This window comes from Ranitomeya imitator, chromosome 6 (genome assembly GCF_032444005.1).
Source record: "Ranitomeya imitator isolate aRanImi1 chromosome 6, aRanImi1.pri, whole genome shotgun sequence".
NCBI lineage: Eukaryota > Metazoa > Chordata > Amphibia > Anura > Dendrobatidae > Ranitomeya > Ranitomeya imitator.
Window position 1 is genome coordinate 423,470,920 of NC_091287.1, and position 15,725 is coordinate 423,486,644.

Sequence of the window (15,725 nt, forward strand, 5' to 3'; positions counted from 1 at the left end):
TATTATGATTTTTATGCAGATTTTTCAACTACAAACTGTGTAAACCTAAATGTTTATCAGCTTAAATTATATCAGGTGATGTGTATTTGTGTAATGTGGGAGGGTGAGGCTTAAGGATAAGGTTTTACTGTTTCAATGTCTGAGTCATATTCAGTGGTGGTCAGGTTTCAGCCTTCCTTACCTCAGCCATGTCTCTGAGCATGGCAATCCAGGGAGGTTGCAGTTCTGGAATATGACAGCACTGGAAGATAAAGAGTTCCTGATTGCTTTACACTTGATTCTTCTCAAATCTTTGGCAGTTAAAGGGAATCTGTTAGCTGGTTTTTGCTAATTTTATATGTGTATATATTTGCGCTGGAGGTCCCAATTGATTTTAAAAACGAATGGTAACAAGACTGTCTACATAGGATGAAATTACTATACCGTGACCAAACAGTTACCTAATTGGCATATTATTTACCTTCAATTCAAAATGTATATACACATGCTGCCGTCTCCCAGGTGTATGCGCAGCAGTGACTCTTGTGAAGATGTGTGAGGAAAGGGTGTTAGACCTGTCCCGGCCGGTGACAGTCACCCCTTACCTCACAGGCGATGCTGCCGGATCTTCAGCGGTGAGACCGCGCTTCCTCAGGCAGGTTCCAGGCGATGATCCAGGATCTTCAGCGGTAAGACCGCGCTCCTACAAGCAAGTTGCCGGCGAGGTGCAGTGAAGCTGCAGGACCTCGCGTGACGTCACATGCACGTGATGATACACGTGATCGGCTGACGGAATGCACCTAGGACCAAAAGGCTTAATCCAACGCGTTTCGGAGTCGGCAGACTCCTTCTTCAGGGTAAATCCGGCAGCATCGCCTGTGAGGTAAGGGGTGACTGTCACCGGCCGGGACAGGTCTAACACCCTTTCCTCACACATCTTCACAAGAGTCACTGCTGCGCATACACCTGGGAGACGGCAGCTTGTGTATATACATTTTGAATTGAAGGTAAATAATATGCCAATTAGGTAACTGTTTGGTCACGGTATAGTAATTTCATCCTATGTAGACAGTCTTGTCACCATTCGTTTTTAAAATCAATTGGGACCTCCAGCGCAAATATATACACATATATAGTTGTTTGTGTTTTTTATACTTTTTCACCGGACATTTTGGTAGTTGTGTCCGTTTATTTGCAGCAGGGGGAAAAATTAAGCAATAACCCTTCGTGCAGCGCCCCTAGTTGTTTTTATATTTTGGTTTTTGCTAACTTATCTGAGAGCAGTATGATGTAGGCAAAGAAACCCCGAATCCAATGATGTATCACTTAGTTTATTGGGTTAAGTGGTTCTGACATAGAGTTTTTAGATTTAGCTATGCAGTACAAAGCTGCCCCTGCTAATATCAGGATCCGTGTACACTTTCTATAGACAGTGAGCTTCCTATCAGTGAGGGAAGCAGAGTCAGACTTGCAAGCATTGGGTCAGCTAGTCACAGCAATGTTAATCACTAGGTAATTAAAGCTTCAGTCTGAGTAAACCAAGCACACAGCCTGACATGTGACACGTCTTTGAATTCAGTGTTTAACCCCTACCTAATGCCGTCCTCAGTTTACATAGCAAAAACCTGCTGACACATTACCTTTAGTCTGCATTCTCACATTCAGAATTTGATCCGTATTTTACATTTGTATTTGAAAGCCAAAACCAGGAGTAAAATACAGAAGTGGTGACTAGAGATGAGCAAACCTTTCAAGGCTCAGTTTGACGAATGTCCCCAAACTTTATTGAATTCAGTGGGAGGCAAAACCATATACACAATACCTTGAGGAGGAACAAAAGGCTTTCCAAACAGCTCAAATAAGTGGCAGACACCAGGGAAAGTGGAATCAATTGACCCAGAGTACAAATAGTATAATTGTGCAGCATGTATGCATAGGACAGGGCTTGGACCAGCATTTCTAACTGAAACATTGATCACTAACAGATGGATGAGTGACAGGTGTAGGCCTGGTGCTCTGAGAGGTCTGCCAATTTCAAACAACACACATGAAGGAGACCCAAGTTGGAGTCAAAGTCAGACCATTTACAAAAATGATGGGCAGGCACCAGGAAAAGTGGCATCAATTGACCCACAGTAGAAATGTGATAATGGCACAACCATGGGCCATGCATGACGTATCAGGTTTAAGCCAGCATTTAGAGCTTTGAATTGAAGTTTCAATTAAGACATGATACGTAAAGGAGCAGTGTTAAGGGACTGTCACACTCAGTGACGCTGCAGCGATATAGACAATGAGCCGATCGCTGGAGCGTCGCTGTTTAGGTCTCTGTAGAGACGTCAAACACAGCAACTCCAGAACGATGCAGGAGCGATCCAGTGATGTAACGGCGACTCACTTATCGTTGTAGCTGGCTGTTAGCTCCATGTAAAACATTGCTGGCATCATTGCTTTTGATGTCAAACACGACGATACATGCCAACCTGACGATCAAATAAAGTTCTGGACTTCTAGCTCCGACCAGCGATATCACAGCGGGATCCAGATCGCTGCTGCGTGTCAAACACAACGAGATCGCTATCCAGGACGCTGCAACATCACAGATCGTTGTCGTTCTCATTGTAAAGTTGCTGAGTGTGAAGCTACCTTTAGTCTACTTAGCTGGGAGCCATGATACCTCATGCAACAGTCAACCTGTTTTTTTTTTCCTGTCTTTGTTTCCCAGCCACACTCAGTTGGCACAAGCATCAGTTTTGTATATTACTATTGATAGAAAAATGTAAGGATAGTAACACAGGTAGTTGACTTATCAATTGCCGCACATTAGAACATTTTATAATGGCACAGAAGCAGTCAGTCAAATATAATCTTAGTAGAGCATTAATGTTAGAGAAATGTAAGGATTGTAACACAGGTAGTTGACTGAAAGTAAGTGCTGGCCTGGCTGTCCGAGAGCCCTACTGCAGCAGGCAACACACAAGAAGAAGACCCAACTTGAAATGAAAACATTTCAAAATATTATTGTCACACACCACAAAAGTATCATACATTTTCACAGAGTATAAACAATATAATGAGCTTCTGACACCCCTTCAACAAGAGGCAACCCACCTGATGGAGACTCAACTTCGAAGTCTCCACATTTCAAAAAATTATTGTCACACACAACTAAAGTGACCTCAATTTTACAAGAGTAGAAGCAGTATAATGGGCCTCTGAAACATCTTCCACTACAGGTAATCCCCCAGATGGAGACCCAACATTGAGTATCCATATTTCAAAAAATTGTTTGTAATATCAGCAGCATTAGCAACACCAGGTACAGAAGACATCACAAAGATAGCACAGACTGCAATAACACTAGATCAATGCAAGACGCTAAAAACAGCACCATCGTCAAGTCTGACAGTGTGCGACTGGTGTGCAAAAGTCATTGAAGATCCATGACTTGTTCAATTTGATGAGGTTAGGCTGTGGCAGTCTACCATTTCAGTGGACAGCGAGATGCGCTTATCCTTCAGGATGCTACCAGCAGCGCTGAAGACATGTTCTCAGAGAACGCTTGTTGCCAGGCATGACAAAACCTGCAAGGCGTGAAAATTGAGCTCAGGTAAATCTTCCATTTTTGAAGACCAAAATGCAAAATGGTCCAAATTCCCTCTGATGACATTGATATTGAGCTTGAGATACAGCTGCATGCCTTGACATTTCTGTTGTTGGAAGTCTAGAACTGTGATGAACACTGTATGCCTCATTGCTGTCTTGGAGAAATCCACTCTTAAGATTGTCTACAATCGTGTTTCGATACTCCAGCATGCACATGTCTCTTTCCAGAGGGGAGCACCTGGTAAAATATAATCTTGTACCGTGGATCTCACAGAGTGGCAACCCAGTAGTTAGCACTGTTTCTAACCCTAAGAATATGGGCATTATATGGAAGACAGTGCAGCAAGAAGGCGCTCATGTGTTGGGGGCTTCCATGAGGATGAAGTCCATGGTGTGTTGGTGGTGGGGTAACACTCAAGCTTGCTTCTTCTGTCCCTTCCTGCCAAATGCAGACAACAAAGAAGGGATCATTATCCTTTTCATCTCCTGCCTGTTGACTGCTCATCACATCTTCCTCCTCGCCATCCTCCATTTGTTCCTCAGCTCCTGCTTCTACACTAACAGTCTGGTACCATGAGTCCCCCTTGTTTGCTGTTATCCACCCTCTCATTGCACCCACCTTATAGATGCCTCTCCATTAATAACCCCTGGGCTTGATGTCAGCAGCTATAAAACAGCTAACATCAACCCCAAATTTTTGATCCCACTTGCCACCGCACCAGGGTAAGTTTGAAGAGTGAGGCTAAGCCCCAGATTTGGTACAATTTATTGATGCACCATTTTTGGGGCTGCTGAGGGCTGATGTTCTTAGTCTGGGTGGGGGGCTAAAGTCATGGCTACTGGCTCCTTCCCTGGCAGTTAATATCAGCCCACAGCTATCTGTTTGGCTTTTGATGGTTAGAATTTATAGGGGAAACCTACATAATTTTTTTCTGGGGCCCCCAAAAACAAACCAGTAAAGGCAAACCAAACACCTTTGAGCTTTTATTAGTAGCCTGGGAACCTTTAGGCATATTGTCCCCTTTCCCAGATTATTAATATCAGATAACACACAAACACATGGACATGGATAACACATGAACACACTGATGTCACAGCCGTACATATGGATAGCACACGGACATGGACTATGAATCTCACCAGTACTGTTTTTTCCTGTAGAAGAATGACCAAGACATGTGAAGGGGCCTAAACTTTGTGGATGACAATAGTTAATTTTAAGAACAAAAACAATTTGGTCACCTGTAGCAGCCAAGTGGTTTTAAAAAATTTCAAACCACCATAATATCACACAAAGCATGTTAAACTGTACGGCTAGTCAATTTTGGGGACAAAAAAATGTGGTCACCTGTAGCAGACCATGCTGTTATTAAAAATTTAATACCACCATAATTTCACAAAAAGCATGGTAAAGGGAACCTGTCACCCCACCAGGCGTTTTTAACTAAAAGAGCCACCTTGTGCAGCAGTAATGCTGCATTCTGACAAGGTGGCTCTTTTAGTTCTGGGTGCTGTAACTGCCGAAATAATCAGTTTTGTAATTTGTCCTAAATACCTTTTCTTCAGTCAAGGAGGCAGGCCTTTCCCCCCTGCTGCAGACGCCACACAGCCATCACTCAAATCTTCTTGGCGCCGGGCGCCGCCTCCTCACCGCTGTTTTGAAATGAGCCGGCGCCTGCGCTCTTTTCTCCTGCCTTGGGCAGGTGCAGTGAGCACTGCCCGTCTGTCCTCATATGCAGTCCAGCTGACTGCGCCTGTGCGGACGCCCTGCCTGTGAATCCCTGCCCCGTAGTATGAATGAATAAGAAGACCCCCTGACGAAGGTTTAATACCGAAACGCGCGTCGGGTATGCGCTGGCACAGGAGAGAGCCCCCACAGGTAGAGAGATCTTATAACTTTGTTTGTACAGCCGCACTTTATACCATGCACATTCAGACAGGCGCTATTACTATGATTGTCTGATAGTGATTTGCAGGAGTGCACTTTAACTATTTCTGAGTGGTGTGACAGCACATTATCACTTTAATAATTTTTGCACCTTACTGGAGTTTTGGTGGTTATATTATTGGGTTTTATTAACCCCCTGTTTTATTAAACCCCCCTTTTTTTCTTGGTTTACACATTGTTTTTTTCACTTGGCTTTTGTGCAATAGATATTTATGATGCATTATAAATGTATGGGATTTTTTGGAGTCAGGTGAAGAAATTATCTTCACTTTATTTTATTTTGTACACGACAATTTTCATATAAACATACTTTTTAACACACATATATAGTTTATATATTTTTTTTTATATAATTTCACATTGAGAGATTTTATCCTTACATGCTATAGTGTTTGGTGTACAACTTGTTAACTATATATATTTTATATTGTGGGGGCCATATTGCTTGTTAATTTTTATAATCCTGTTGCCTCGCGGATGTGGTTTTTCTGTTTTTATTTGAGTAAATCATTGGCATTTCCTTTAATAAAGCCATATTTTTAATAGTTATTTGCCATGTATGTTTTTCTTCTTTTTTGGTCCCTGTTATATTGCTTTGCTTTTACCTTCTTAAGCAGTGGTTTCACTGCAATTGGGCACAGCGCACCCTGGTGGTTGATTCTATATATTTATATATATATATATATATATATATATATATATCACTTTTGTGGATAATAGTATATTAGTGCAACTTATACACATCAATTTTGGGTATACTGTGTCATTTATCTAACTTCTGATGAAGTAATGTGGCCAGCCAATCACAGTAATGCCACTAGCAAGATAGCTAAGGTATTACAATGACTGGCAGGCAATCCCCACATGTTTATTGGCTGTGTAACTGGCATCAAACATGTGGGGCAGGCCTGGAGCAATCAATCTGAGCACCAGCCAATGCTCAACTAGTGTCAAGCACATCAGAGCACCCAGATACACGTTCGCTCATCACTTGTGTTGACGCATAACACTTTATTGACCATTACCTATTCATAACCTTTTTAAGACTTGGAAGAATATAGTCATAAAACCTGTTTAAACATTTTAGTCTATTTCTAATCTATCCATTCCTTTTCCTGTTCAACTGACAAAAATGCAACATAGAAATTGAGTTTCCGTAACCTATAGCTATTACAGTTTATAATCTCCATTTTTGTATGTACTGGGTTAATGTCCCTCTACAAGGATGCTTCATATTAATCTCCTTCATTAACTTTCTCGCTAAGTAGAAATTTTATTCTTTGAGAAGAACTATCATGGCATATTTTCTAGAACATTGCTGATTCAATATTTAATTCTTGTAAAGCAAATAGCAGCAGGCCGGGCCACCTCCTTTATTGTGCTGCTGCAGACACTGCAGTGCCTCATATTAATTTCATTTTGCCAACATATTGAACCTGTGGTAAGAAGTGATGGATAAACATAAAAATATTATTTGGGTTAATGAGAGCAGTGCTAAAACCGGAATAATAAATGCAGCATTAACTGTAAGTGTACAAGGAGCATAAACCAAATAAAATTTCCATTACCTGGTAATGTTAACTTATATCCCCTGTATCTTCTCATCAGATGAAGCTACGCCAGGCTGCTCTAATTTACAACATTGCTGTCTCTTCTTGGGCACATAAACAGCATTAGTATCATGTAACAATTTAGCTTGTTGCTTTGGTCAGCTAATCTATAGGACAATTTCAATTTGGTGGTTATTGAGAAAGAGGTCTTAAACTCAATTGAAAATAAAAATAGTATTGACTGACGGACATGTTTATAGCATGCAATTCCGCACCCATGATGCATCGCACTGTGCTTACTTTGCTAACAGACGTCCTGCCACGTATATTTCATTTCCATTAACATTTTCACTCCACAGATTCACCCAGCGGTTGGTCTGGAAGGTCAAGATCATTTCATCTTGCAGAATAATATTGGTTTGTACAGTTCATTCATTATTAGTTTGGGATTTCATTAGGAGACAATTTTGTAAGATGGGGAAATCAGCAAGAATGATTGGTGACATCAGTGGATATCTGTTTGTATTTGTAAACATTTGTCTATTACATATAAATGATGTAAGAATGTTTTCATAAATTTCAAATGTATCAATGAATTATTAGAACTAGAGAAGAGCGAATTAGGCAAAATTCAAATTAGCTTTTTTAAGTGGATTTTCCCAGGGAATTCAATTAATGGCGGAGTTATTCTTTGTAAATTTAATGCCCCTTACTATGCTTTGGGGTCTGAGCATAATAAATGTATAAAAATGTAATGTAATAAATAAATGTAATAAATAAAAAATAAAGAAATCCTTATACTCAACTCACCACTCTGCTCCCCGGCCCCTCTGCTCCTCAACATAACCTGTTTGGTCTTAGGGTACCGTCACACAGTGCAATTTTGATCGCTACGACGGCACGATTTGTGACGTTACATCGTCGCTTAATTATCGCTCCACTGCGGTCACACTTCACGATGTACGGCGCTGGAGCGATAATTTCATGACGTATTTGCGATGTAGAAGTCGTATGGGACAGTCGTACGGTCGTGTCACACAAGACGATTCAGAGCAAATTTTGCATAATCTGTGCGTGACGTTGTTCACTAGGGGGCGTGTCGAGCTGCTAGCTATGTGCTGATAGGCCACAGGTTCTGTGCACACAATTGGTTGGAAAATTTGTCACCTGAGCGCTATTGTTTCCAAGCCACCTCACCGGTTTCAAAATTTCCTTTCTTCACTTTGTACTTGGACACTTGTTCGACTAGGACATCGGATTCAGTATTTCACAGAATATTCCACGCTTTGCACCGCAGCTTCGAGGTATGTTACACCGCTTGGGCATAGTGGATGGAACGATGTACTGTCGTCATGAGCGCTTCGTTCCGTCGCTGAAGCGATGCGGATGGTACGCTGTTGTGACTGGTTGTGACTGGTGGGCTAGAGCGTGGTAGATGGAACGCTGTTTGGTCGGCATGACCGCTTCGTTCCGCCGCTGAAGCGATGCGGATGGTACGCTGTTGTGACTGGTTGTGACTGGTTGTGTCTGGTGAGCTACAGCGTGGCAGATGGTACAATGTATGGACACCATGAGCGATTTGTGTGGCTGCTGTAGTGAAGCAGGCGGTACATTGTTTTGGGTTATGGTGGCCTATGGCGTGGCAGATGGAACAATGGATGGTAGGCATGAGCTCTTTGTGTGGCTGTTGTTGTTAAGCGTTTGGCACACTGGCAAAAGTATTGTTTAAAGGACTCTTTGTCAACCGTGTAATTTTTTTTTTTTTATAATTATTTTTCAGATGTCAAATCGTGTGGAATTCATCAGGGAATTCATCGAAATATACCAGTCTTTTCCCTGCCTCTGGAAAATCAAATCTCCAGAGTATTGTAACAGGGAAAAGAGGCAGGAGGGTTATTTAAAGCTCATTGAGCTTTACAATGGTCATGCACCAGAAGAGCCAGCAAACGAAGCGGTTATTAAAAAGAAAATTCAGGCGCTCCGCACGGTGTGGAGGAAGGAGCTTAACAAGGTTCTTCACACTACAAAGTCCGGGGCTTCCACCGAAGATGTTTATGTGCCAAAGCTTTGGTATTTTGAACATCTGAATTTTCTGAGGGACCAAGAGGTGCCACGGACTTCCACGTGTTTTCGCTTGTTGGCACCTGTGGAACAAATTGTTTCGAAGAACCACGCCGAGCAGGAGTCACAAGGGCAACAAGTAAGTAGCTCTTTGGACGAAAGTTCACCAATGTGTCCTATAATTACATAATTTTTCTCTGCATTTTATGTTTTATACTTCTGATTATCACATCAGTTTGAAGTTATTACAAAAACATGTCCACATAAGTAACCCTGTCGCAGTAAAGTATTATATGGGGAACATAATATGTATGAAATGGCGATATTTCTAAACCATACCATCTAAGCAATATAGAAAATAGTATCGCTTCAAGCCGCCGATGTACTCTTGTTGAGACTATTTAGACTATAAAATATTCATCAGGTTCCCCTAGCAGTCAGAACAGTGTAGTTAAAAGTATTAAATAAATGGGAAGGTTAAAGAATATTACTAAGCTTAAAATATATTACAACCTTTTTTTACCTACTACGAATATATAGTTTGGATGCGGTTATGGTGGTCAAACTTTTTGTTGCCAGGTTCGTAACTTGTTTTTTTTTTTTTTCCCCCAGGATGACAGTGCGCAGGACAGTACACTGGACTGTTCACAGGACTGCACGACAACAGATTTAGTGGAGGCGGCACCTGCCAGGACTCAATCGAGGCAAGGTCCAAGGAAACGGAAAGCCACCTCAGACGTTTCACATGAACTGTTGAGCCTTGCAAAAAAGGTGTTAACAAACAATGTTAGCCCTGCGTTGCAGGGGTTTGGACACTATGTTGTTGACAAACTGGCCAAAATGGACGACAGCCAAAGAACACTAGCGGAGCGTCTAATATTGGAAGCAGTAAACAAGGGTACAGATGGCGATTTGGACAAGCACACTCGTTTGGTCTATTCCCGGCCAATGCAGCGGACAGAGCCCTCATATTACAATGGTTGGTCACAGTGTCAGACACCAATGCGACACAATGTTCCCGTTTCCCACTTCGGCCAGCCACCCCCTAACCACTCCTACACGCCAATACCTTCACATATGGCTGCGCCCGTCAGGCACCAAAGTTATCAGCCGGAAGAATCGTCGTATCACAATTTGTGATTTCCTAACTTCTTTTACATTACTTTTTATTTTATTGTCTTGTTAAAATAATGTTTCAAATAAAAGCTATTATTAGAAATTCTATCACGACTGTTTGATTGGTGTGTCTCGATCACAGCACTGTATGAGGGCACAAATTAACGTAACAAATTCATGTACAGTTAACTAATACAAAAAAAATGGAATCATAGTTTAACTAAATATTTTTAATGTAACAACCAAAAATGTATTATTGGCCCGCCTCCAACTGCTGGCACATGTCCCGAAGCTTCTGCAGCTCCTCCATTGCCACATTGTGCTGCTCCTGAATCCGCGCCATAGTGTGGATAAGCCTTTCTATGCCGGCTTCAAGATCCTCCTTGTTCACACTGACGACAGCTGTGGGTCAAAAAACATAACATTAATAACACTGTAGTCTCCCGATGTGTCTTTGCTTCTGTGAAGGAAAAAAGAAAAAAAAAACAGTCAGCATATAAGGCAATACTGACTTGGGGGGGGGGGGGTTGTGTTTGGGTTGGGGGTGAAAGAGTGGGCCTGCCACAAAATCAAAATAACTTTATTGTGGGAACCTACTAGGATGTTGAGGCACGGAGGGCACTTCGGGATCAGAGTCCATGTTGAATGCCTCGTGCTGTCGGCGGCGGCGCTGTCTCTTTGCCTCTGTGAAGGGAAAAAAAAAAAAAGGTCTGTTAGCATATATGGCAACACTGGCTGCCGGGGGAGGGGGGGGGAAGAGGGGACCTGCAACTGAATCCAAATCACATAATTGTGGGAACCTACTAGGATCTGGAGGAGTTGACCCGGAGGGCACAGATCCAGAAGAGGCTGTGCGGGATGCCTCGTGGCTTCGGTGGTGCTGTGTCTTTGCCTCTGTGAAGGAAAAAAAAAAAAAATTTTAAAAAAAAGGTCTGTTAGCATATATGGCAACACTGGCTGCCGGGGAAGGGGGGGGGGAAGAGGGGACCTGCCACTGAATCCAAATCACATAATTGTGGGAACCTACTATGATCTGGAGGAGTTGACCCGGAGGGCACAGATCCAGAAGAGGCTGTGCGGGATGCCTCGTGGCGGCGGTGGTGCTGTGTCTTTGCCTCTGTAAAGGAAAAAAAAAAAATTTTTTTTAAAAAAGGTCTGTTAGCATATATGGCAACACTGGCTGCCGGGGGAGGGGGGGGGGGAAGAGGGGACCTGCAACTGAATCCAAATCACATAATTGTGGGAACCTACTAGGATCTGGAGGAGTTGACCCGGAGGGCACAGATCCAGAAGAGGCTGTGCGGGATGCCTCGTGGCGGCGGTGGTGCTGTGTCTTTGCCTCTGTGAAGGAAAAAAAAAAGTAAATTAAAAAAAAAAGGTCTGTTAGCATATATGGCAACACTGGCTGCCGGGGGAGGGGGGGGGGGAAGAGGGGACCTGCAACTGAATCCAAATCACATAATTGTGGGAACCTACTAGGATCTGGAGGAGTTGACCCGGAGGGCACAGATCCAGAAGAGGCTGTGCGGGATGCCTCGTGGCGGCGGTGGTGCTGTGTCTTTGCCTCTGTGAAGGAAAAAAAAAAAAATAAAAAAAAAAAGGTCTGTTAGCATATATGGCAACACTGGCTGCCGGGGGAGGGGGGGGGGGGGAAGAGGGGACCTGCAACTGAATCCAAATCACATAATTGTGGGAACCTACTAGGATCTGGAGGAGTTGACCCGGAGGGCACAGATCCAGAAGAGGCTGTGCGGGATGCCTCGTGGCGGCGGCGGTGCTGTCTCTTTGCCTCTGTGAAGGAAAAAAAAAGGTAGGTCTGCAGTTAGCTGTGCCACATAGTACTTTTCACCGTTCATACTGTCCCATAGCTGTGGCACATAGTGGCTCTGCAACGTTCAAACTGTCCCATAGCTGTGCCGCATAGTGGCTCTGCAACGTTCATACTGCCCCATAGCTGTGGCACATAGTGGCTCTGCAACGTTCAAACTGTCCCATAGCTGTGCCACATAGTGGCTCTGCAACGTTCAAGCTGTGGCACATAGTGGCTCTGCAACGTTCAAACTGTCCCATAGCTGTGCCACATAGTGGCTCTGCAACGTTCAAACTGCCCCATAGCTGTGCCACATACTTTTGGGTACCTGCGTACTGACCTCTGCGAATCTCCTTGCGAAGCTCCTGCAGGCGCTCTGGGCTTTTGGACTTGAGATCGCCCCATTTTTTCACAATCTGGGCCTTGCTGCGAGTTATCCCAAACCGCTTCCTGAGGCCCTCAGACACCACACGGACAACTTCATCCTTGTGCTGGTTGCGGTGCACCACCAGCCCAGTTGTCTCGTACTGCATCCGATCCATTGTTCCAATAAGGAACTTGAGCTCTGGGATGCCCATAGGAGGATCACGGCGACTGGCAGCCATTATCAAGATGTCAGGGAACCAAAACAAGCTAGCGCAGGCACGCCGGAACGCTGTAACGTCATCACGCCGTCATAGACCACGAGCGTACATTACGTGACGCTCCGGCGTTAAATAACCATCCTTCGAACGGCATTTACTATGTGCGTTCATTCCGTACCGCTCAGCCGTCACAAATGTGACGCTGTCCATAAACGGCAACGCTATTGCGATGCCGATCTGGCGGCAGGACGGCGGAGTACAGCTCCTCCTCTGGGCGTTGCTGTTCAGGGTCATTCCATCTAAAATGGCGGCGAGAATGCGTTCTGCTCCTCTGGGGCAGCCAGAGCTCCTTTTTTTTATTAGACAGATGGATGCCCTGGATTATGAGGGTCTGGAGAGCCGCCCTGCCCACCCACACATCCACAAGCGGGAAGTGCTTGGCCACATAGCCAGAATGATGGAGAGGAGGTTTGGCGTCTGCCGCAGTCAGCTTCAGCTGCGTAAAAAATGGGCTGACCTCCGCTATAAAATGCCACAAATGTTTGCTGAGTTGCGTGCGGAGGCAAGGCGAGGCAAGTACTAGTATGGGGGGATTTGGAGATGCACGCTGTCAGGAGGGGGGGTTTGGGAGGGAGGCTTGCGCTCATGGTCGCCAACGTGACCTCAAATGCATTAAAACACATGCCCCGTTTTTGTAAAATTTAGTTATTTTCCAAGCAGAATATGCGTTGTCCGTGAGAAAACTTGTCGGGTTCCCTAATCTCAACCACCATCTTGAAATTATTATGATGTCCATTATTTTTAGTTTCTCAATTTCCCAAAAATATTAACGGAGGAGGTTGGCCTACTGATGAAATAATACGTTTTCCAAAGACAGGAAGACCATTGAACACCAGAGCCCACATACATGTCTGAGTATCGCACCCCTGTAAAGTGTGATCTCTATTTTATGTTTGAGTATATTGTAAGCTTTGATCTGCAGCACTCAACATTTGTGTGTAAACATTGTGATTCTTTACTTTAGGTGTAGAGAGACAGCGGCGGCAAGTGAGACCCACCATTGCCACCAGTACCCCATCTTCACAAACCAATGGGAGCCCACAGTCCGGGACATCACGTAAGTTCACAATCATTGATTGCATTTTTTTAACATCACACGGGACATAACAGGGTAGCTGAAATATTTGAAGACATTACAGACGCAATAATGACCCAGCGGCCTACCACGCCTCCACCATCTGTTGCAACCATGCACCCTCGCACCCCTGTGAAGTGTGATATAAATTTTATGTTTCAGTATATTGTTAGCTTTGATCTGCAGCACTCTACATGTGTTTTTAAAGATTGCGTTTGTTAACTTTATGTGTAGAGAGACAGCGGCGGCAACAGGTACCTGCCATTGCCAGCAGCACCACAGCATCCACCACCAGCAGGAGCCCACAGTCCATGACATCACGTAAGTTAACAATCATAGATTACAGTTTTTCAACTGCATACGGGACATAAGAGGGTAGCGGAAATATTTGAATACATTACAGACGCAGTAATGACCCAGCGGCCTACCACGCCACCACCAGACAGCAGACGGCCTCGCACCCCTACACCACCCTCAACACCTCCCTTCCGACACTCCTCTTCCTCCCCCGGGTCGGCGGCATTCTCCCCAGAACATAACATACGTAAGTGACCAAAACAGCGAGCGCTTCCCAATGGCGTGTTCCATAGTTAACCAGATCTGTTATTATTTCCTTTAAGATGCTGCAGCAGTGGCCAGATCGCTGGGGTGGGAAATTAGCAGCTCTGGTTCTGGCAATGAGGAACCGGCGTCCCTTCTCCGTAAGTATCAAGATAATACGAGTGGTTTTCTGCTGGATGTCACAATAGACAACTAAAACTGTAAAATTTAATAAAATTTACATCGCCCTGTGGTGCCAGACCAAATAGAAATTTACAACACACAAAATTTGGTCCTGCCCCAGAGGTCGAGATGTATTTTCAGCGGAATCAACGTTGGTTCTCCAACCTCTTATATCCACAGAACCGCCCACCGTAAGAGAGCTCCTGGCGAGACAATTGCGCCTGGAGCGGACAGCAGCGCTCCTGCAGCAGACAGCAGCGCTTCTCCAGACTTGGGCCGTGGAAGGAGATAATTTTTTTTTTTTAGGGTTTATGTTATATTTCGTTGTTTAATAATTTAAAACCAAGAAATTGTTACAAAAAAACCCAAAAATCTTCGCATTCTTTCTTTAATGTTTACCAAGCTATAAGGGTTAACAGCACCATTTTATAGGCATCACATTTAAAGTTATTTAGAGAGGTTTATATGACAGCAAAGCAAAAAAAAATATTTTTTTATACGGCGCGATCCTGCCAGGGTACAGCTCCAGAACCATTAAAGTACTGACAGTATTTTTCGCGACAGTCCCTTACATCGTCTGCCTGTCTGCCAGATCCAAGTGCTTGAAGAGCTGTAAAATTATCAGGTTGTGTACGCCATTCCCCGGGCACAATATCTCCGGTTCTTGCGTCCACTGCATCAATACACGAAGGAGGGGAATAGGAGCTCGTATCATGACGTCTCAGGAAATTATGGAGCATACAGCATGCCAAAACCACAAAGTCTATAGACGGCAGCTTCAAGTTGATAGCTGTGTGGAACACTCTAAACCGATTTGCCATAATCCCAAAGGCATTTTCAACCACACGACGGGCCCTCGACAACCGGTAATTAAAGATTCTGCGCTCCGGTGTGAGTGTTCTCTGTGCAAATGGCTTCAGCAAATGTGGATGAAGAGGGAAAGCTTCATCAGCGATGAAGACAAAATTTAGGTTTGCTTTTGTGTCTTCATTTAGTGGCAACAGCAGTTCATTGTTCCTCAAGCTTTCCCCAAATGAAGTGTGTTCAAAAACACCACCGTCGGAGACTCGACCATTCATGCCAACATCCACATCGACAAACTCATAGTTCGCATTGACAAGGGCCATGAGGATCACACTGAAATATCCTTTGTAGTTGAAAAAAAAGGATCCAGAGTTGGCTGGTTGCGTGATGCGCACATGCTTTCCATCTA

General features: G+C 43.9%; 1 protein-coding gene and 1 long non-coding RNA gene across 7 annotated transcripts in view; one reads left to right on the forward strand and one right to left on the reverse strand.

Moving 5' to 3' along the window:
- SNTG1 (syntrophin gamma 1) overlaps positions 1–15,725 on the forward strand; it is a 1,229,644-nt gene that overhangs the window by 444,260 nt on the left and 769,659 nt on the right. The window contains exon 4 of one of the 5 annotated variants that reach the window (XM_069731328.1): positions 7,443–7,500. The exons of the other annotated variants lie outside the window; for them this stretch is intronic. The gene's annotated coding sequence lies outside the window, so the exon portion shown is untranslated. The remainder of the gene's footprint in view (positions 1–7,442; positions 7,501–15,725) is intronic. 5 annotated transcript variants of the gene reach the window in all.
- On the reverse strand, positions 10,470–11,595 carry LOC138641439 (uncharacterized). 2 transcript variants are annotated; one of them, XR_011313838.1, is made up of 3 exons: positions 11,512–11,595; positions 10,858–10,944; positions 10,470–10,662 (listed from the first exon to the last, which is right to left on the reverse strand). It is a non-coding gene; the product is annotated as an uncharacterized lncRNA (long non-coding RNA). The 2 variants fall into 2 exon arrangements; XR_011313837.1 differs by lacking the exon at positions 11,512–11,595 and adding an exon at positions 11,065–11,126.